We start from the raw sequence: 22,700 nt of genomic DNA on the forward strand, positions 1-22,700 counted from the left end.
GTGACAAAACAGGCATACAGTGTTTTGCACACTTATATGATCAACTTTTCATGGAACATCTTAAAGAATGTTGTCTCAAAAACAACATTATATTCATTCAAAGTCCCTTACAGCAATTTTAAAGACAAGGATACACACAAACAGGTTCTTATCAGTAGAAGATACCTTTGGATTAATGTTAAAGTTCCACCCCCACCAATCCCTGGACCATATTTCTCCCCTATCAGAAGTTTCAGTTCATTACACTGGATGAAGAAAAAAAGTCAAAAAATGCCTTGTATCATCACTGTTATTACTTACTGGCCACTTACACTAAAACAGTCAGCTTTATTGTATAAGATTTATAAATTTCCTTCATCTATTGCTTTATAATATATCTCAAATTATCTGAAAATGTGCAAGAAATATTTTCATGTATAAGATAGAAATAGACAATGTCTTGCCAAAGAGGATAAAAGTTGTTAATATTCTATCTAAAGCAATTTCTTATTTATGCCAAAAAAGATATAAGAAATAGGCACCCTAGGTCTCATCCTCAGCTCTCAAATGAACTTACTCTGTCACATGAGAACAGCTGGGCTAGTTTATATTCCACTCAGCCATGTGTGTGTGTGTATGTGAGTGTCTGTGTATGTGTGTCTGAAGGTTTGGGGATTATTTCTCTGCTATTCTTTCCCTCTGTCCCTGTAACCTATTTCCACTAATAATATAATATACTTAAAAGACATACATAAGGGTATTAAAAATAAGACAAAAACAATCAGAAAATATATGTATGTCTGGTATGTATATGCATGCAATTGAAAGGCATATTAAAAGTCATATATGTATACCTTTATATACAAGGATGAAGACACAAATGTATATATATATACATCTATTATATATATATATATTTTTTTTACTATATATAGAAAATAAGGACTAAAGAAAAGTACAAGTATGAAAACATAGTTACTAAGACCATATATCAAATTAGGCTCTGAACTCTCTGGCAGAAGGGCAACAGAGAAATACAATCACAGGTTTTCATTACTGGACTCAGAGCAATTCATCAAATGATATAAAACACTTTCTCTATCCTTCCCTCTCTCCTTTCTTCTCTCTCTCACAGTTTCAGTCCATACAGACACACATATACACACGTGTGTATGATCTCTACAAATACAAACATGCAAGAGTTAAATATACACATTTTTAACTTTTAACCTATTGTATATTTCATATTTATTATTTTCAAAAAGCAAATGAATCTTTGAATAAATTATGTGCATGAAAGCCTACAAAGCCTGTGGTATCAAAAATGAAAAAAAAAAAAACAAAAACTGAGTATGAGTAGAAAATACATAGATTCTGAAAATCCACATTGTTTTTAAGTAGAAATGTTCCATATAGCAGTTTTATCTGCCTAGGAACAAGACAGTACTATACTAGAAATGCAGTTTCTTTCTTCTTTTTTTTTTTTTTTAATAAAGTAACATTTTTATTTTAAGGGGCCTATATGAGGAAGAGTTATAGGAATCATGAAATACATGTTAGAGTAAACTTTTATTTACTCACACATATGAGTCTACACATCCACATGGCACCCTTTCACTATTGTGTTAAATGATATTTGATTTTACATGGGCAACACTGGTAAACATTACCTTCACTATGCAGCTTTCTATTTTGCTTCCAACACTCATTTATTGAAGTTTATTGATGACTAGACTGTTTTGGGGTAAGACCTGAAGGAAAATACTATGTAATATTCTTTGTGTTAACAGTACCAGGTACGAGGTTGGCATGTAACACATTTGGATTGAGAAAACAAAAGAGTAAGTAGTTTATTAAGGAAATCAAGAGACAAAAGATTGTCTAAATACCTACTTGAGTTATAAATGTGGGCTCAATGCTAGAGAGTAGGATTTAGAGTGATATCTCTTTCACCTTACACTTAGAGCCAAATGCGAGGTTCCCCATGTACACTTATTCCACCTAAAAATGAAGGATACACTACACATTTTAAGTTGATAGCAACATCAGCCCTTGGATTTGTCTCACTTAGGCCACTTTTTGTCAACTTTCAAATTAGTTGCCATTTATAACAAAGGTGTTTCATATAATATTTGGATTTTGAGCTTCTCTTAAGAAATCAAATGTCTGGCAATGCTGTACCCAGAGTTGCTCAAGACAACAAAAAGTTACACCCAAATGCTGTGGCTCCCCCCAAACAGGGCCTGTGCTACCCAGTAACCATATCACTCACTCCTCAGTGTCTGAGACTCAATTCACTTCACCAGTTTATGTTCACTGTGGGGCCACTACAAGCAACTGATTGTGTAAACTCTGCTAGGCACAACCCATTTCCAGTAATGAATCCAAATCTCAATTTTAGTAATTACTAACAGCGCAACCTTGAGCAAGTAATTTATTCTCATGGAGTCTCAATTTCATCACCTATAAAGCTGTGAAAGTAATCCCTTGCCACATCACAGGGTGACTGTGGGAAGGAAATGAAATTATATATGAAAAGGCTTTCTGAACTTCAAAGGCCATGAAAGCCACGTGTATATAAACTACTATTTTTATTTTATTATTAGTTTTAATAGGTTAAATAGCGATCATCTTTAAACTATGATATATTCTAAACAAAACTGAAACTTCTTAGATTAATAGGCAAGAAAAGAAACTACAAAGGTTAACAGTGTCTTAGATGTACAATTAAAAACTGATAAACCTTAGAAGCAAGCAGAGAATAGATCATCAGATTTCACATTAGTTTTGTTCAATCCACCTGTGCTAAAATAATTTAATCAAATTACTTCATTAAAATAAAAGAGCAAGCAGCATATGTAGTATTTTCATTAATTATTCCCAACTTATCTATATAATAAATATTTGTCTTATGCATGAAATATTAAAAATATAGGGCTTCCCTGATGGCTCAGTGGTAAAGAACCCTCCTTCCAATGTAGGAGATACAGGTTCAATCCCTGGGTTGGGAGGATCCCCTGGAGAAGGAAACGGAAATCCACTCCAGTATTCTTGCCTGGGAAATTCCACGGACAGAGGAGCTTGGCGGGCTGCAGTCCATGGGATCACAAAAGAGTTAGATATGACTAAGTGACTAAGCAAATTAATAATATATCTTAAACACATTTAATTGTAAAGTGTCTTAAGGAAAAGTAACTAAGCTTAAAGAAATGCTATAATAAAGATTTATAGAATTAAAATTTAAATATCACTCTTACCTAAAATTTTATAGTAAAAATTATTAATTGTAAATGTATTTTTATATTCTTATTGTTCTTATTTTTATCTCAAATTCTCCTTTGAATATGAGTGTGTGTGTATTCAGTTTTTAAAATGAGAACTTCTATTTCTGAATAAATTTTCAAAAAATCATTTCTATTCACAGTATATAGGTGCAAATTTCAGTTGTGTGCTTTCCTCCTTTAGAGTTCCACATCTCTTATTAACTTTATCTTGCCTAATGATGATAATGGTTACTCAAGTTTGAATCCTTCATGTCTTGTGCTAAAGATGTTTGATATTATATTCATACTATCATAAACAATACACAAAAATACTATGCTGTCATATATAAATATATTTCTATACAAAAATAGATTTTCCATTGGTCAATTTTTTCATAACTGAATATATGTCACTGGGGTACCTCATTTACTTAATGAACTTTATTAACTTGATCAAAATCCATTGCTAGAGTGAACCCTTTAGTTTCATATAACAACAAATGTCTTGCACTTTTTTCCTCTGGATCTCTACCGAGTTTTGGCAAGCATGATCATAACTTCAAAACTTTCAGACATAAAAAAGATGTTTTTCATGTTCTCCATAGTTTACCATGATAGATTCCTATTAGGTGTACCATTAAAACATACTGAATGCTAGGATGCAAGCAGCTTACTTTTGTGTTTATCTATTAGCCATAATAATTACCATTTTGAGTGCCTATCTTGAGCAGACTTATATATCAAGTGACTGAATCCTTGCTGTAACCTTATACATATTGTAACATTAGTTTACAACTGAGATAAACGAAACTAAGGAAGGTGAAGTAACTTGATCATTGCCTCACACCCCATAAGTAAGTGGCAGAGACAGAATTACAACCCAAGTCTTTTCAGATCCCAAAGCCCCAGTGCTTCCCAAGCAACTGCTTTTCAAACTGTTTCCATTGTCTTCAGGGGTGAATAAATTCCCTAAGAAACTGATAATAGTCATAGATCCTTATATAAATAGTGGATGTTGAAAAAAATCTCTAAAGATTTATGAGCCCATTTTGAAGGCAGTATAAATTATGTGAGTTGAAATAAAAACCCCTAAAGATGACAGGATTCAATGATTGACATGTGCTTCATTATCATTATTTACAAGTAAGATATACTACAAACTAACGTTTATATTTCTCTCAATTCATTTATTTAATTAAAAATAGGAAGAAGTACTTTTTTAAAAGAAAACCATTTTTATATCCTATTTAATTTTTGTGACAATTTGAATCTCATTTTGTAAAATAAACCCCAAAATTATATTGATTTTCCTATATTTTGTCTTCAATGCATTTTGTATATCTATTCATGAATTAAGAAATACTAAAGCTTAATTAAAGTATCTTGCATTTTTTAATGTTACACATAATTTTTTAATGAAATTTACAAATGTTTACACAAATAGTAAACTAATGACATTTTTCAGGATTATACATTCAGAACACAAATTCTGAAATTCAAAGCCAAAAGACTGACATGTGAGATTGGTCCTGAAGGCTTGTTTCTCCTTTTAAGCCTACATATTCCAGTTTAATCCAGAGTTGGTAACCAAGGGAAAGTATAGGTTTTAGAAATAAATATCTATATGATTTATTTTATTTTATTCATTTGGTCAAGGATCCATTCGTTCTTTATATATGTACATATACATACATGTATATGTATATATACTCTACTTCACACCAAAAAATGATTAGTGGCTCCAGATTCCTCAGTTCCTCATGTTAACAGGCATGCAGACAATCAGGTTGCTAAAATGAAAAGTAGTTACTGAGATTGAATATTAAACTTATCTCTGAGCCTCCTTTTAGCCAACAACAACAAAAACAGACAATGATGCTGAATTCTTTACAGCAACAACTACATTTTCACTTTGTCAGAATAACTGAAAATATTTCTCATATTTCTATAACTTTTAACACTACAACATTTTTCATGGTTACTGATAATTTCACACAAAATTATTTCATACATGCAGACAATATTTAATGATATATATAGGTAATGTTTAAAAGTTATTAGAAGTGTCAACATTAACGCAAAAATGCTGCCACAAATATTTTGGAACTGTTCTAATTTAACAGTGATGGGTTAAATTCACTTCTATTTGGTTCAGAATTCTATTTGATTCTGAATGCCCCAGACTAGATTATTACACTCTGTGATTTATAACCACATAAATATAATGCATCTGAGTGAAGATAAGCCAACAATAATTAACTGTCTATTAGTTTTTAGCCTTTGAGATGTGGTTCAGTCAGTTCAGTTCAGTTCAGTTCAGTCGGTCAGTCATGTCTGACTCTTTGCAACCCCACGAATTGCAGCAGGCCAGGCCACCCTGTCCATCACCAACTCCCGAAGTTCACCCAGACTCACGTCCATCGAGTCAGTGATGCCATCCAGCCATCTCATCCGCTGTCGTCCCCTTCTCCTCCTTCCCCCAATCTCTCCCAGCATCAGAGTCTTTTCCAATGAGTCAGCTCTTCGCATGAGGTGGCCAAAGTACTGGAGTTTCAGCTTTAGCATCATGCCTTCCAAAGAAATCCCAGGGCTGATCTCCTTCAGAATGGACTGGTTGGATCTTCTTGCAGTCCAAGGGACTCTCAAGTCTTCTCCAACACCACAGTTCAAAAGCATCAATTCTTCGGTGCTCAGCCTTCTTCACAGTCCAACTCTCACATCCATACATGACCACAGGAAAAACCATAGTCTTGACCAGATGGAACTTTGTTGGCAAAGTAATGTCTCTGCTTTTGAATATGCTATCTAGGTTGGTCATAACTTTCCTTCCAAGGAGTAAGCGTCTTTTAATTTCATGGCTGCAGTCACCATCTGCAGTGATTTTGGAGCCCAGAAAAATAAAGTCTGACCCTGTTTCCACTGTTTCCCCATCTATTTCCCATGAAGTGATGGGACCAGATGCCATGATCTTCGTCTTCTGAATGTTGAGCTTTTAGCCAACTTTTTCATTCTCCACTTTCACTTTCATCAAGAGGCTTTTTAGTTCCTCTTCACTTTCTGCCATAAATAGTAAACACCATACCAGGGTATTTTAGTAGGAAATAAAAAAAAAAAAAAGAAGAGAATCGAAAGGCAATTTCTGCCAAAGGTTGAGAAGTTATTGGAAAGGTGAGAATGCTTGGTTTACTATGTGCATTGCTAGCAGGAATATAAAATGGTGCTGAAGATATGGAAAATAGTATAGTAGCTCCTCAAAAGATTAAATATATGATTACCATATGATCCAGCAGTTCCAGTTCAAAAGAACTGAAAGCAGGCCTCCAACAGATATTTGTATGCCAATCTCTTAGGAGCATTATTCACAATAGCTAAAAGCTAGAAACAACCCAAATGTCCCATCAGTGGATAAACAAAGTGTTGTATATATAGATATGGTGGAATATTATTCAGTCATAAAAAGTAATGAAGCTCTGAAACATGTTATGATATGGTTGAAATTTGAAGGCAATAAACCAGACACAAAAGGACAAATAATGTATGATTATACTCAAATGATGGAGAAGGCAATGGCACCCCACTCCAGTACTCTTGCCTGAAAAATCCCATGGATGGAAGAGCCTGGTAGGCTGCAGTCCATGGGGTCACTAAGGGTCGGACACTACTGAGCGACTTCACTTTCACTTCTCACTTTCATGCATTTGAGAAGGAAATGGCAACCCACACGTGTTCTTGCCTGGAGAATCCCAGGGATGGGGGAGCCTGGTGGGCTGCCGTCTATGGGGTTGCACAGAGTCAGACACGACTGACGCAACTTAGCAGCAGCAGCAGCATACTTAAATGAGGGGCTAGAATAAATTTACAAAGACAGAAACTAGGATGGTGGTGTCAGGAGATGGGGAAGAGGGAATTGAAAGTTACTGCTTAAAAATTCCAGTTATGGGATATGAAAAATTCTGAGATGGATGGTAGTGGTGATTGCACAGAAATACAAATATATTTAATATCACAGAACAGCACACTCCTAAATAGCTAAAACGGCAAATTTTATGTCATATATGTTTTTCTACAATTTAAGAAGAAATTATAAAAGAATACTTGACTTGCTCTTCTAATGTACTTTTTTGTTTATATTAATTTTAATTCATCATTCACTAGCTTTGAAAGTATCATTTAATTTTTATGTGTTCCTTTGACCACACCAGAAAGCAAAATAAAGGCAAAATTCCTACCTTTTATTTTCTATTGCTTTTCTATTTCTATTGTATATTTCCCAATCACACAACATTGCTGTGGTTCTCAAACCTGAACTTATTTGAAAAATACAGAGTCTGAGGCCACATAGGGATTATAGAATCAGAATTTTTGAAGAGTCCTACTCAAGAATTTTTTTTTTTAACTCGCCAATAATTCTGATCATAAACCTCACTGGGAATCTCTTTACTTTTTTTCCTTGGTGTGTGGTCTTAGCTGACTGTTGACAGAAACTGATTTTTCAGAGCTGTGGAGATACCATAATCTCTTTCATTAAGAAATAAACACAGTTAGGAATTGGAAATGTTTCTAAGATTGTGCCCAGAGTAACATAACATGAAAGCATTCACGGTCTTTCATCCACTATCTAGGGTCTTGTGGTTAGCAAAAAGAAATAATATATTCATTCTACACCTAAGGCCTTTATAAGAACACAGCATGATTCCAGAAACTCTAATACTCTCCATTGATCCATAAAATTTGATGGCAGTATCATTATGAATCCATCCTAAACTGTAATTCTCTTTAATATATGCATGAATTATATATTCCAATCACAGCATATAAAGTTGAAACTCACTTAGGCTGATATTGGAAAATATACTTATTTAATAATGATGTCCTTACCAGAAAAATATGTTTAAGTTGATCCAAGATCTTCCAATATATTTGTTTTAAAAATGTAGAAAAACAAGTTAACTTCAAAATTTCTAAGGTACATAAGTATCTTTATAAGGGAAAAGTATTACCTATTACATGGGCATAGACTCTGAAGCTTCTTCTCTGAACCCATTGTCACATAAACAGCAAATGCATTGTCTTCATACACAACTCTGAGCAAGTCATTCTTATAATCAAAACAATATGAACAAAAGTTTCAATTTTTCTGGCCTTTCGCCTGTTAATACAAAGCTCAAACTCCACTGGGCTAGCATTAAGGTCACTTAGTCTACCTTAGTCTAGCATTAAGGCCACTAGTCTATGACCACAAATATTTTAGGGACTGTATTAGCCACACTGTTTCAGTTGTTTTTCACCACAGAGTCAAATTTACAAGACACAAGAGACTGAAATGGGCTCTCAGTGCTGTCACACCCAACTCTGTTACCCCGTGGACTATAACCCACCAGGCTCCTCTATCCGTGGAGTTTTCAAGACAAGAATATTGGAGTGGGTTTCCATTTCCTTCTCCAGGGGATCTTCCTGACCCGGGGCTACATCTCCTACATTGGCAGGTAGACTCTCTACCACTGCACCACCTGGGAAACCCTTGCAATGAGTTCTATTCTTCAGGTATTCCTTCCTTTGTGTGGCACTCAGTTAAATCTAGATTACCCCTGTACCCTTCCTATGTGCTGCCCAACACTGCAGCTCTTTATCAGTATGAAGAGCTTGGCCCTGGAGCTGGAGCCTCTCTCTTTTCAATCAAGGAATGACCAAGGGCTTCTTGCTTTATAATCCAGCCTCTATGTGTGGCAGGGTGTGAGAGAAGGCACTCCCATCCTTCCACTAGTTTCTTAATGGCAAAGAAAGTGGTCCCATCAGGATGTCCAGTCCCAACTCTTATCTCAGGTCTCCTGGGATCTCTTTTAGAAATGTAACCTGCAAACACAATCTTTCAAGCAAGCATGAAAATTTAAACCAAGAAGTATTTTCAACAGAGAATTTATGGGTGCCATTTGTTCCATTATCTTTTTGCAGACGTGTAGTAAGTCTGAGAAATACAAGTATCTCAGTCAATCTTGCTTGCAAACAACAGATAAAATTTTTATAATTCTAGCTGTATCCCATAGAGGACCGAAAAATCATTATATACAGGACCCACTTGGGGGATATTACAGAGGTCTCCTATTGTAGCAATTAACCTTCCCCAAAGTGGTTCATACTGTTTTTCTTGAGCTGCAGTCATTGTGGACTCATATATATTTCTTCTTAAACAGACTTACACCTTCCCAACTGCATGCTTACATTCACTCAAGCTTATTAAGATCATTTTAAGTGGATCTCTTTGGTTAAAACTAGAACAAATTTGAAACAGAACAAAATAGAACTGTATCGTGAACTAATATGATGGTAACCATCAATTTAATACATTTCCATAAACAGAGCTAAATGGAAGTCTGTACTGTCTGTCACAGAATAAAAGAAATATAACATCTTTCCAACCCTGGTCCTGTCTTCTTTCCATGTATTCTTATTATGTATTCCATTTGCTTTAACTGCTGTTAGATTCAAGTTCTACAATCATTATGCCTTCTGTGACTTCACTGTTATAGCTAAATAGCAACTTGATATTATAAGCTTTAGATATGAAGCACTTGAAGTTGCTTTTTTATTTTGATTATGCATGATCCTGATTAGTATCTCCAAAGGCAGTCCATAGCAAGGAAACAGAATTACTATACAACAAATTTCTAATATTCCAAAGTCAACACTGTGGTCATTTTCTCTTTCCCTTCAAATTATGTCAGTTTCTATGAGAAGCCCAGCCTTTGATCAGGCCATACAAAAATAATCTGGGGGGCATTGCCTACTAAGAGATATCATAGATAGCGGTGATAAGCTCCTCAGACACATTCTACCAGGCCTCCCTGGGACTACATAGCCTTTGAGGCTTGGAGACACTATGAATCCCTCCTCTGAAGCAATGCTAAAGAGGAACTAATTCTCCCTTTTCTGCTGAGTACAATGCAGGGCACATTTGCCTACTTGAGAGGCAGATAAGAGGCAGGGACTAAGAATGGGGTTTGAAAGCCAAGATTTCAGTATCATTCAGGCGATACTGATGGGGACCCTTGATGGAGATGTGCTCCGGGGCCTTGACATTTTGACATTTCTAGACTAAATCAGACTGTATACCAATCTCTTCCTGCACTGACACAATTTTAAAGTTACAAGGAAAAAGCCAACGTTGAGAACAGGCTACAAAAGGACAGTCTGAGAGGTATGGAGGGATGTTAAGTACATATACTTCAGGACTTCTGAAAACCACTTACCTAGCATAAGCTCAAGATGGAAATGCAATAATATGAATTTTAACTAACTGTAAGAATTGTCAAAATTCCAAAGTCAATTGAAGAACTTTTGGAAATAGGTACAGGACTCCTTATCAGAAGGGAAAAAATAAAAGGCAAAAATAACAATCTGAAGCCAGTAAAGTGAAAGTGAAAAAAAGTGAAATGTTAGTCTCTCATTCACTGCCTACTCTTTGTGACCCCATGGACTGTAGCCCACCAGGCTCCTCTGTCCATAGGATTCTCCATATAAGAATACTAAAGTGGCTTGCCATTTCCTTCTCCATGGGATCTTCCCGACCCAGGGATCGAACCAGGGTCTCCCACCTCGTTGGCCGATTCTTTACTGTCTGAAGTACCATGGAAGCCGGAGCCAGTTTAAAAAAAAAAAAAAATACAAACACAAAAATTGCCGAGTATCTAAATAGTACAGGAAGACATGACTGTATTACAGCAGAGGGCAAAAACAGATGTTTCATAATTACACCAATTCCAAAATCTCCAAAAGAAGCAAAATGAACAAAGGAGGAAAAATCATGTTTAATGAAGCAAAAGTACTAAAATATATTTTTATCAAGCACGAATAAATTAACCTTCCCCTTCCTAAATGTTTATTAGAAAAATAATTCATGTGGAACAAATTCTTTCACTAACATTTCTGAATATTGTGTTAATATGCAAAGCATATTTTTATGGTTACCTTTAATAAGTCTATAATTTGATATTCTCACATAGTCTCCTTAATTGTTTATGCTGATACTGTTAACAAAGTATTAACAGCTTTTTTAAAGACTGATCTTCTTCTGTAATCTCTCCTAGTGCCATAGTCATAATTTGGTTCATGCTATTTTCTGTGTAGAAATGCCCTTTACCTTCTTCCTTCCTCTTTAACTCCTATCTCCAGTCTCAGACCCTTGTGGCTCAGCTGGTAAAGAATCCATCTGCAATGCAGGAGACCTGGGTTCGATCCCTGGGTTGGGAAGATCCCCTGAAGAAGGGAAAGGCTACCCACTTCAGTATTCTGGAGAATTCCATGGACTGTATAGTCAAGGTGGTTGCAAAGAGTCGGACATGACTGAGTACCTTTCACTTCACTTCACTTCACTTTCAGCCTCAGATTAGATACATCACTTTTTTTAGTCTTCCTTGACAATCCCACTCAGAGTTAGGGTCCTTTGTCCCATAGCTTCTCATATGTACTTCTATTATATTAACAATGAAGCACTATAGTATAAAATTGTTCTTTACTAAATTCTTTCTTCACATTAAAATAAAAAACCTTTCTTATTCTTTTTATCTCCAGGGCCTATCAAAGTTCTTGATATATATCAACTGGACATTCATAATTATCTACTGAATGAAGGACATGCAGAAAGGTCCTAAAATCTTTCTGTTGTGATTAAAATCACGTAATAAGCTTACATTGTATGTTTTAATAAGCAAAACCAGAGCAAATATTTTTATTTAGATTCTATGTTCATGGCAATAAAAGGCAGCTTGTTGGAAGGTGTGAAATTCAATTATCACATTGTTACTGTGATACCATTTGAAAACACAACTTAGTACATTAATATACACTTTACTGATACTTATTTCTTTCTTAAAATAAAGAAATATGAGTACTTTGTTTAGTAATTTTACAAAAACTACCCATTTTGATTGTTTCTGACATATTACTTATAAAAGAATCACCAAGATGAAACATTTACGTGTTCAAAAGATTACAAACATTTGGAAATGTGTATAAAATATTCTGCAACAAGGCCATATATGATCTGAAAAAATAAAATAGCATTGGCAAAGGAAATCAAACAACACTCAGCTTTATTATTATATCCTGAAATAAACATACATATAAGATACATACATATGTGCATTCATATATTTCTATAAATCAAAACTGAAATCAAAGTGAGTATATAGTTTTGTATTTTTAACATACCATTATATTGTGAATACTTCCTCTGTCATAAACTAACCTCCCGATGGCTTCCCAGGTGGCACTAATGGTAGGGAATCTGCCTGCCAGTGTAAGAGGTGCAGGAGACTTGGGTTCAATTCTTGGATCGGGAACATCCCCTGGAGGAGGCAATGGCAACCCACTCCAGTATTCTTGCCTGGAAAATTTCATGGACAGTGGAGCCTTGCAGGCTACAGACCATGGGGTCTTGAAGAGCTGGATATGACTAAGCACACACATGAACTAATCTCATAAAATATTAAAATTGTTTAAGTTCCATATGTGGATATGGGGCTTCCCTGGTAGTGCAGTTAGTTAAGAATCTGCCTGCAATGCAGGAGACCCTGGTTCAATTCCTGGGTTGGGAAGATCCACTGGAGAAGGGATAGGCTACCCACTGCAGTATTCTTGAGCTTCCCTGGTGGCTCAGCTGGTACAGAATCTGCCTGTAATGCAGGAGACCCCGGTTCAATTTCTGGGCTGGGAAGATCCACTGGAGAAGGGAAAGGCTACCCACTCCAGTATTCTGGCTGGAGAATTCCATGGACTGTATAGTCCATGGGGTCTCAGAGTCAGACATGACTGAGCGACTTTCACATTTCATGTGGATATGCTGTAAATTATTTAACTATTCTCTATCCTTGGAAATACAGTCCATGGAGAGTTGGTGACGGACAGAGAAGGCTGGTGTGCTGCAGTCCATGTGCTGTCAAAGAGTCTGGCATGACTGAACTGAACTGATCCTTGGAAATGGGCTTCCCAGGTGGCTCAGTAGTAAAGTATCCACCTACCAAGCAGGAAACACAGATTTGATCCCTGGGTTGGGAAGATATCCTAGAGGAGGAAATTACAGGTTATTGCAGTATTCTTGTCTGGAAAATCCCATGGACAGAGAAGCCTAATGGGCTACAGTCTACAGTCTCAAAGAGTCGAACACAACTGAATGTGAGCATCCATGGGAACTCTTTACAAATATATTCTTCAATGAACATTATGCATAAATTTTGTGTCCCTTTCTGATTATTTAGGCTGAGAAATTGGTTTTCTCGCTGTTTTCTGTTTTCTTAACATTTGGGTATTTTTTTCAGCTATTTTTTTTTACATAAAAATAAAATTACTTCAACGTGAAAAAAATAACATTTGCAATTCAATATTGTGCTGGTTGTTTTTTAGTTATGGCGTTTATATTATAGACAGTAAATGGAATGATTTTAAATCACAGAAATTTGTGGCAACAGAATTCTGAGATATTATTTAGATCATTTTGTCTTTGAATATCCATTCTTTCAGATCTCATCTGAGAGTGTTATCACCAGGTAAGTCTTCCTAAAGAGACGGTAAATAACCTACTTAGTTTAAATAAACCCAATTAATGGCTAATAGCATAAAATAAGCAGATAGTGCTAAAAAAAAGTTCAAATAACTATTAGTGAGGCATTTTCAAAGTTACAGAAAAGAAGCAAATGTCATCTTGCATTTAAAAGTTGCAATTCAGGTAATTTTTAATTATTCTGAATTTAAGAGTGATATAGGATTACTATAATCCAGTCTCCACATGATGCCAATGATTTTACACCTGTTCTTCAAAATGTATTGCCATGAAATAAAACATGCACTGGACTTAAAATACCATTATACACAAAAGAATTAATATAGAAAATTTCAAATATTTACATGTTCAAAAGATCAATGACTCCTAGGACATGAGTGTGGAAAAAAAAATTGCAAACAAGGTCATATTCTTGCCAATATTGTTTAAAATATCAAAGTAGTAAAAACAGAGGAAATAAAATATAGTTTAATTTTATAAAATTCTGATAATTAAAAACTTTAAAAGTGATTAAACTCCCAAGTAAATATAGAAATATTGTGTGATCCTGTAACAATTTGAAATACTAGTGGTAAAGTATCCATCTGCCAATGCAGGAGCAACAGGAGACATGGGTTTGATTCTGTGTTGGGAAGATCCCATGGAAGAGGAAATGGCAACCCACTCCAGTATTCTAGCCTGGAGAATCCCATGGACAGAGAAGCCTGGTGGGTTACAGTCCATAGGGTCGCAAAGTGTTGGACACAACTGAGCACACACACACATTATAAACACTGTCAAATATATGTTCACATTATGTCCAGAAAAATGGTAAAAATTATTTTAATAAGGAGTAAAAAGTAGAAAAAGTAAGACTCAATCACTTCCATAATAAGGAAATTAATGTGAAAATCACAACTAATTTCATTTTCTATTTATTGGTCCAACTTGGCTTACTTTATAGACCAAAGTAATGAGCACCTTGAAAAAGAGGAATTTTGCAGTTACAATTGGGAAACCATCATAACTACCATCCAAAAGCAAGTAAATTATGAATATTATGAATAAGAGTATTTGAAACTAGAACTAGTCCTATTCATAATGGACTTTTCATGCATCAAAGTATAATTATTCAACTGAATAGAAGCTGATTTTAAAATATTGGCATGCAGGCCCAAACGCCATCAACCAGCACTATTACTATGCATAATAGTATGCAACTCTACAAATCTGCTATCTTATATTTACCAGATAGTATTTTAAAACTAGACAGAATACTGACACACAAGATTTGTGCAGGTGGAGGCTAATACAAAGCCTTCAATAGAACATGATCTTTTGGGATCATAAACTACTTATGGTTTGTAAAATTCAAAGGGAGAGAGGGAACAGAAAAAAAACACTAATATTACCTGGGTGCCTTCTATGATACATATAGAAATAGCATCTATTACCAAAAATCAACAGCTAAACGTCTATATATTATGCAACTTGTGAAAGAAGTGTTAGTTGCTCAGTCATGTCCAACTCTTTGAGACCCCATGGACTTAGCCCCCTAGGCTCCTCTGTCCACGGAATTTCCTAGGCAAGAATACTGGAATGAGTTGCCATCTCCTTCTCCAGGGGATTTTCCCAACCCAGGGATCAAACCTGGGTCTCCTTCATTGCAGGCAGATTCTTTACCATCTAAACTACCAGGGAAGCCATTATGTAACTTAAGATCTTTAAATCATCTGTAAGTAGTAAATATTTATTTGTTGACACCAAAATGTAAGTTCCAGATCATTACACCCATCATTTAACTTAATCCTTGCAGTTACTCAATTAAATTAGTGTATCTACTTGTACTTTCCAATTTTCTGGGATTCAGGGAAACTGAGTCCCAGAACACTGGGCAATTTATCTAGAATCATACGAGCAAGTAACAGAGTTAAACACAGATCATTCTAGTGCCAGGTCTCTGCTTTTATCAAGCATCCCACCGCCTACCATATGGAAAAGCATGCACTTGGCATGACTCTTTATTTAATGATAAATGATGACCAGAGTCTCAAAGGAAACACTTTTCTGGTGTATATAGCATGAGGATTCAGTAGCCAATCACTTCAAATCAAACCTCCAAATCTAGTCTTTCACTGAGGAAACCCTGGCTTCTGAGGGAAAGACAGCCAATCCCAAAGTAATTTGCCTCTATAAGGAAGTAGTCTATTACCTTGCCCTAAATAATGCAGTATTCAGTTATTACTTCCTGCCAGAGTGACAGTTTAAGCACAAGGCATTAAAAAACTGTTTTCTCCTGTTCTAGCTATCTGTTATTTATTGCTTCATACACCACTTGTCTGAAAGTGATGGATAAATATTTGAAGGGAAAGATGCATCATTCTGGATGCTCCATGAAATTCAAGATGGATAAAAGTCAATGTTTCAGGCTCATCTACTTCTAGCTTTCTTTCTATAATGAGGTAAAAACAAGCTTTAAGTGTGTTTAAAGACTCTTCTAGTTTAAAAAAGAAAGAAAAAGAAAAATAGCTTTATCAGTTTCTGTATCAAGTTCTAAAAGATAGTTTCTATTCCAATATGCTAAAGATTATTTTTCCAATTTTGGGAAAAATAAATGTACCTGAAACAATTAAATTGTCTTTCTGACTACAAGATTTTGAGATTATGACTCATTCTTTGGATTATGTTTTCACATAACAAAAAGAAAAGTAACCAAATACTGGCACAACCCACATAGTCACAGGCTACTTCTGTGATGAGAGTGAAACTCACAGCTGCACATAAAAGATCTTTAATTATGGCTGATTTGCATTGTTGAATGGCAGAAACCAATACAACATTGTAAAGCAATTTTCCTCCAATTAAAAAATTTTTTTAAATTCTTAAAACCAAGATTAATGTATTTATAATACTACTTGCAAATACTCTTAAACACTGCTGTACTTTAGCCAGCAACGGTGCTAAGATTTTTTTAACCTAATTTGTCACACTTAATGTGATAGTTCTTATCCCTGATAACTAGAGGCTCTCCCTGCCTCCTTAAGTATTTGTTTAAAAATACCTCAGTGAAGCTTTCCCTTCTCACTTTCCTTAAAACTGCAACATCTCCTTTCTTCATACTGTCTACTGTCTTTCCTTCATTTTACTTTTTCCCATAGAATTTATCACTATCAGATATCGTATACATTCTACAAATGTATTTGTTTATCTCCTATCTCTCCCAATGTAAATGTAATCACCAAGAAGCCAAACTTATTGTGATTATTTATGATTTATTTACACTATTTTCTTCAGGGTTGTAGCCCAAAGCCTATGACAGTAGCCCATCATTGCTACTGGTATATTATTAATCCATTTTTTTTAAAGTACAAAACTAAAAGACATACAAAAGTGACTTACTGAAGTCATAAAGCAAATAACTACTGAATCAGGTTTATGGACTCTCAACTTGAAACCTCTCTAATTCTCTATACTGCTTCTGGAAAACACAATTATCCTAACCAAAGTTTGCCTATCTGTTCTACAGATTTATAGATCTTTGAATAAATAATAAACAGGTTTAGAAATTATAGCAAATAAATCACCCTTTAAATACCCTTCATGACTGGTCCTCTTTGAGAAGGTCATCCATGTAGATGAGCAGGTAGCTTTGGAAGGCACACAAATGGGGTGTGAGGGAGAGCAGGGATCAGCTCAGACCATCTGTATCAACCCTGGAAATCAATGTGTTGACAGATGTCACTGCCTGTTTTCCCTCATAACCAGTAACCTGAATGTCACGAAACATTTGGTGAGATAAGGAAATGAAGTATGCACAAAATTTAAGCTTATGTAGGAACGTTATTAGAAAAGAGAAAACAGTGAAAAATTACACATATTTGAAATCTTTATATACCATATGATACATATTTAATATACACACTCATTCTGCAATATATATTTGTCTTGTTTATTTTATTTTTCAACTTTCTCTAGCCCATTTTGAAAATAAAATCAAGTAATTCAGTTTCCCATTATACACACCACATATATGCACTTATATTCTATCTTTTAAAGCTTTTAAACCACAATCAGAGACACAGCAAAGATTAGTCAGCATTTGAGGAACATGATGAGGAGAATATATTTTGCTCTTGACATAACAGAGAGAGATGATTAAATTAGGAAAGGAACTACTTCAAAGAAAGTATCATAGCCATAAAGAATGGTTGAAATAATCAATATTCACCCAACTGCTCAAAGTTTTCCTACTGACCAATTTCTTCTCATCAGTCCCTTGGACTAGAGTGACAGGTATGTTAGGGGTTGTAAGGTTGGAATTTTAAAGTTTAGCAGAGCTGAGTACCTTTTGAGAAAGTTTTTCTGAACCATTGTTTACTCTTTTGTCCATAAACACTACTAATATAGTAAAGAATATGTAACCTAAAGAAAACAGAAACTGACCAATAAATGATGTTAAGCATATGTGAGGGATGAATCTATGGGAAATGAGAATAGTTACTCCCTAGACATTATTAGTCACTCAAAAGTATGTCATGTCATAATGAGCTCCTCCAAGTGGTGAGTGTAAAGTAGAACCAAAAATAAACCCACCTCTTCAGAAAGTGAAAAAAAGTAAATATGAATCAATTCCTTACCCAGGGAAACTGAAAATTATGTAACTGGACCCAAAAAGTTCTATTAGGAAGACTCATTTAGCTTTATGAACTGGCAGATTCCACCTGAAATCCAAGGGACCTGATTATAAAACATGTTATATAAGAACATCATAAAGATAATCTGTAGCTTCCAATGTTGGTTGTAACTCACCTCCAATTCTCTGTTTCTGTTTAGTAAACACAGGGCTACTGAAGTAAAGAACGTAATAATTTCTCTACAACCACCACTCTTCAAACTGATTTGTTTTTTTAACACTAACTTTGGGGTAAGTCAAAATCTTGCTAATGGCAGTGGCTGAAAATATCAAAGAGGGATACAGGCTGAAAAAAAAAAACAGTGAATCATGAACCAAATGTTTGAATATATTTTTCGATTCCTATCTTTTTGAAAATGGAAAATAACAGGAAAAGTGAGGATACATTTTTAAGTATAAATGTATCACACAAACTTGGGAAAAATATTAGGTTTAAATGAGATGGAAATTTAAAATACTTAAATATTTCTAAAATTTACTCTAAGATGACATAAGAGATAATAAAAATATGGCTCAGGTTTCCTCCAAAAACGAGAACCAAAGAGCTCTTGTGTATTCCAATTAAAGAGCAATCCTACTAAGTATCTTATTAATGACATCTGAGCAAGTCCCTAAATAATTAATAATGAACGTCATATTTTAATGTTGTTTAAATAATGTTTTAATTTAACCAACAAAATGAAAAATTACAATAATATTTGTGTTTCAGAAATATGTAGCTTGTTTTTTTAATGAGTAAGCATTACATATATAATACATTACCTTTCAATTACACTATATGAAAAGCTAATTAAAAAAAAAAAAAAAACACTCTACCATAATATATTTAAAAGCTGCCCAAAATGGCATATCATACTGAAAGTTTTAGAGTGACATCCACCACGTTCAATAGGCATAACCTTATGCTAATAACTATCCTTTCAACTTCAGAATTCCTGAGTTAATCAGTCACTTTTTGGTCCAGGGTAAAATTGCTCAATTTTTTTGCCCACTAATCAAGAACTACAAGCTTATTTGAACACTGGCTTTGCATGCATAGGAATCACACAGTCTCTGTAACATATGCATACATAAGTGGGTAAGAAGGGAACCCTAAGCCCCTCAACACAAGCCCACAAGTAGAGATGCAGGACAGTCTCTACGAAGGGAGCTGCCCTGTTATATACAAAAGGTATCATGGCATCAGATTTAGGATCTAAGAGAGTAGATCATCCTGAAAGGTGACTGTTTTCAATACCTATCTTTTCTTAAAAGTATATTATAAATGTACTATTATATAAAATTATAAGTTCAAAAGTTCACACATTATATGCAAATTAAAAGAGTACTTCTGATAATGCCCTGAAAAAATTACTGAGGAAAATTAAATAGAATAAGCCCGCAAATCAAAGGAAATGCTTAAGCCAATGATCAAGCTATTTATTTTTCTCTGTTCTGAAACACTGATTTTGTCTTCCAAAGATAAACTGCTCTCAGCACTTGTTCGGTCATTGTCTTAAGGGCATGGTAACCAAAGGTCATACACCACTAATTAATCAACTGCAGACTCATTTAGGACCCCTGAAATAACTCTGCTAGGTCTCCAATCTTTCTCTCCACAGCAAAGAAGGCCAACTATTAAATATAAACATAACTATCCCTAAGTAATATTATTGCCTCATCTGTATGTTATTTCTGTGATAAGAATCATACTGTGTAGTACATCAGATATTAGTGATTGATGAAAGATGTTTGCCTTTGAGGGTTTTTTAAATTAATTTATTTTAATTGCAGAGCAATTACTATATAATATTATGAGGTTTTTTGCCATACATAGACATCAATCAGCCACGGGTACACATGTGTGTCCCCAAGCTTGAACCCTACTCCCACCGTCTTCCCCACCCCATCCCTCTGGGTTGTCCCAGAGGACCGGCTCTGAGTGTGCTGTTTCATGCATCAAACTTGCACTGGTCATCTATTTTATATACATTAATATACATTTTTCAATGTTATTCTCTCAAATCATCCCACCCTCGGCTTCTCCCACAGAGTCCAAAGGTCTGTTCTTATAGGAAATATTTAGAAGGATTTAACACAGTTTTTAAAAATTTGGTTTCTAATCCTATCTTCTTCTCTTTCTTCATCCCAAACCATGCAGATATTTTAAGACCAACTATCAGAAATCTTACAAATGCACAGAGAAAGAACAAATGAGTAATATCTCCCTATGTATATCCCTGAAAAAGTTCTAAGATCATGGCACATAGAAGGCAGAAGAATCAATCTAACAGTGAAGAGAACCAATACACTTAAAGACAGTATCATTGAATAATGGAGGGAGATGGGCACCAAAGGTTCTATATGATGTACGATAAAACATGGTTCACTTTCAGAAATAATGGTGTTCAAAATATTAGAAGAGGAAACAATAATAGCTCTTTCACCATGAATCTTTTTTTCATATTATAGGAATATCTTGATAAATCAAAATGCAAGGACCATTTGGGAATCCAGATTTTAAATCAACTTCTGTAAGTAACTCAAAATATGGTCTTGATTAAGCCGTTTAATTTCTTTGGGTCTCAGTTTTCCTAAATATAAAACAAGAGACTGGACATAGACAATCTTTAAGATCATTTCAACTCTAATACTCTATGATCTGTGTGTTCAAAAACTTGAGGAATGAAGTTTTTATTGCAATATTCTATTACAATACACATATCTATCTGATGTACTTAGACTAGTTATTTTGCATGTAAGTAAAGATGGCCTCAATTTTGAGATCCCTGAAGTCAGAGACCAACCAGAAACCATGAGTATCTATTAACAGTACTGAGCAGGCTCAGTAAATTGACACTTCAATAAAATGAATAACAGGGTGAGAATAAAAGAAGATGGACATTAATAGCTCTGTGAGTGAATGAATCACCTTTGTTAACTGTTCACATTTTAAAAATATACACTTATCTTAGTTATCAAGCAGATAGGGAAATTATGCATGATAAAATTTGTGCTTCAAATAAGCTGGGATAAGACCATTATTCAAAAATTAACATTACAAAATTTAAATGTCCATTGGAAAATTTTTTAAAGTAGCACTTTTCCTTTCTTTCTCTACTCATTTCAGAAAAATACATTCCAGAAAGATCAAAAAATCCATTAGAGACATTAAAACTTGGAATACTAAAATAAGTTACTGAGAAAATAATAGCAAATGAAGCAACTGACAAACAACTAATCTCAAAAATATACAAGCAACTCCTGCAGCTCAATTCCAGAAAAATAAACGACCCAATCAAAAAATGGGCCAAAGAACTAAATAGACATTTCTCCAAAGAAGACATACAGATGGCTAACAAACACATGAAAAGATGCTCAACATCACTCATTATCAGAGAAATGCAAATCAAAACCACAATGAGGTACCATTTCACCCCAGTCAGAATGGCTGTGATCCAAAAGTCTGCAAGCAATAAATGCTGGAGAGGATGTGGAGAAAAGGGAACCCTCTTACACTGTTGGTGGGAATGCAAACTAGTACAGCCACTATGGAGAACAGTGTGCAGATTCCTTAAAAAACTGGAAATAGAACTGCCATGCCATCCAGCAATCCCACTGCTGGGCATACACACCGAGGAAACCAGAAGGGAAAGAGACACAGGTACCCCAATGTTCATCGCAGCACTGTTTATAATAGCCAGGACATGGAAGCAACCTAGATGTCCATCAGCAGACGAACAGATAAGAAAGCTGTGGTACATATACACAATGGCGTATTACTCAGCCATTAAAAAGAATACATTTGAATCAGTTCTAATGAGGTGGATGAAACTGGAGCCGATTATACAGAGTGAAGTAAGCCAGAAAGAAAAACACCAATACAGTATACTAGCGCATATATATGGAATTTAGAAAGATGGTAATGATAACCCTGTATGTGAGAAAAGAGACACAGATGTATAGAACAGTCTTTTTGACTCTGTGGGAGAGGGAGCGGGGGGATGATCTGGGAGAATGGCATTCAAACATGTATAATATCATATAAGAAATGAATCGCCAGTCTAGGTTTGATGCAGGATACAGGATGCTTGGGGCTGGTGCACTGGGATGACCCAGAGGGATGGTATGGGGAGGGAGGTGGGAAGTGGGTTCAGGATTGGGAACACATGTACACCCATGGAGGTTTCATGTTGATATATGGCAAAACCAATATAATATTGCAAAGTAATTAGCCTCTAATTAAAATAAA

At 35.0% G+C, this 22,700-nt stretch overlaps 1 protein-coding gene across 5 annotated transcripts in view; it reads right to left on the reverse strand.

The window, feature by feature from the left end:
* The window catches only part of NAALADL2 (N-acetylated alpha-linked acidic dipeptidase like 2), a 1,576,761-nt gene that overhangs the window by 1,363,668 nt on the left and 190,393 nt on the right, over positions 1–22,700 (reverse strand). For 2 of the 5 annotated variants that reach the window (XM_061415502.1, XM_061415504.1), the window contains one exon: positions 17,372–17,489. The exons of the other annotated variants lie outside the window; for them this stretch is intronic. The gene's annotated coding sequence lies outside the window, so the exon portion shown is untranslated. The remainder of the gene's footprint in view (positions 1–17,371; positions 17,490–22,700) is intronic. 5 annotated transcript variants of the gene reach the window in all.

Source organism: Bos javanicus, chromosome 1, assembly GCF_032452875.1.
Source record: "Bos javanicus breed banteng chromosome 1, ARS-OSU_banteng_1.0, whole genome shotgun sequence".
Taxonomy (NCBI): domain Eukaryota; kingdom Metazoa; phylum Chordata; class Mammalia; order Artiodactyla; family Bovidae; genus Bos; species Bos javanicus.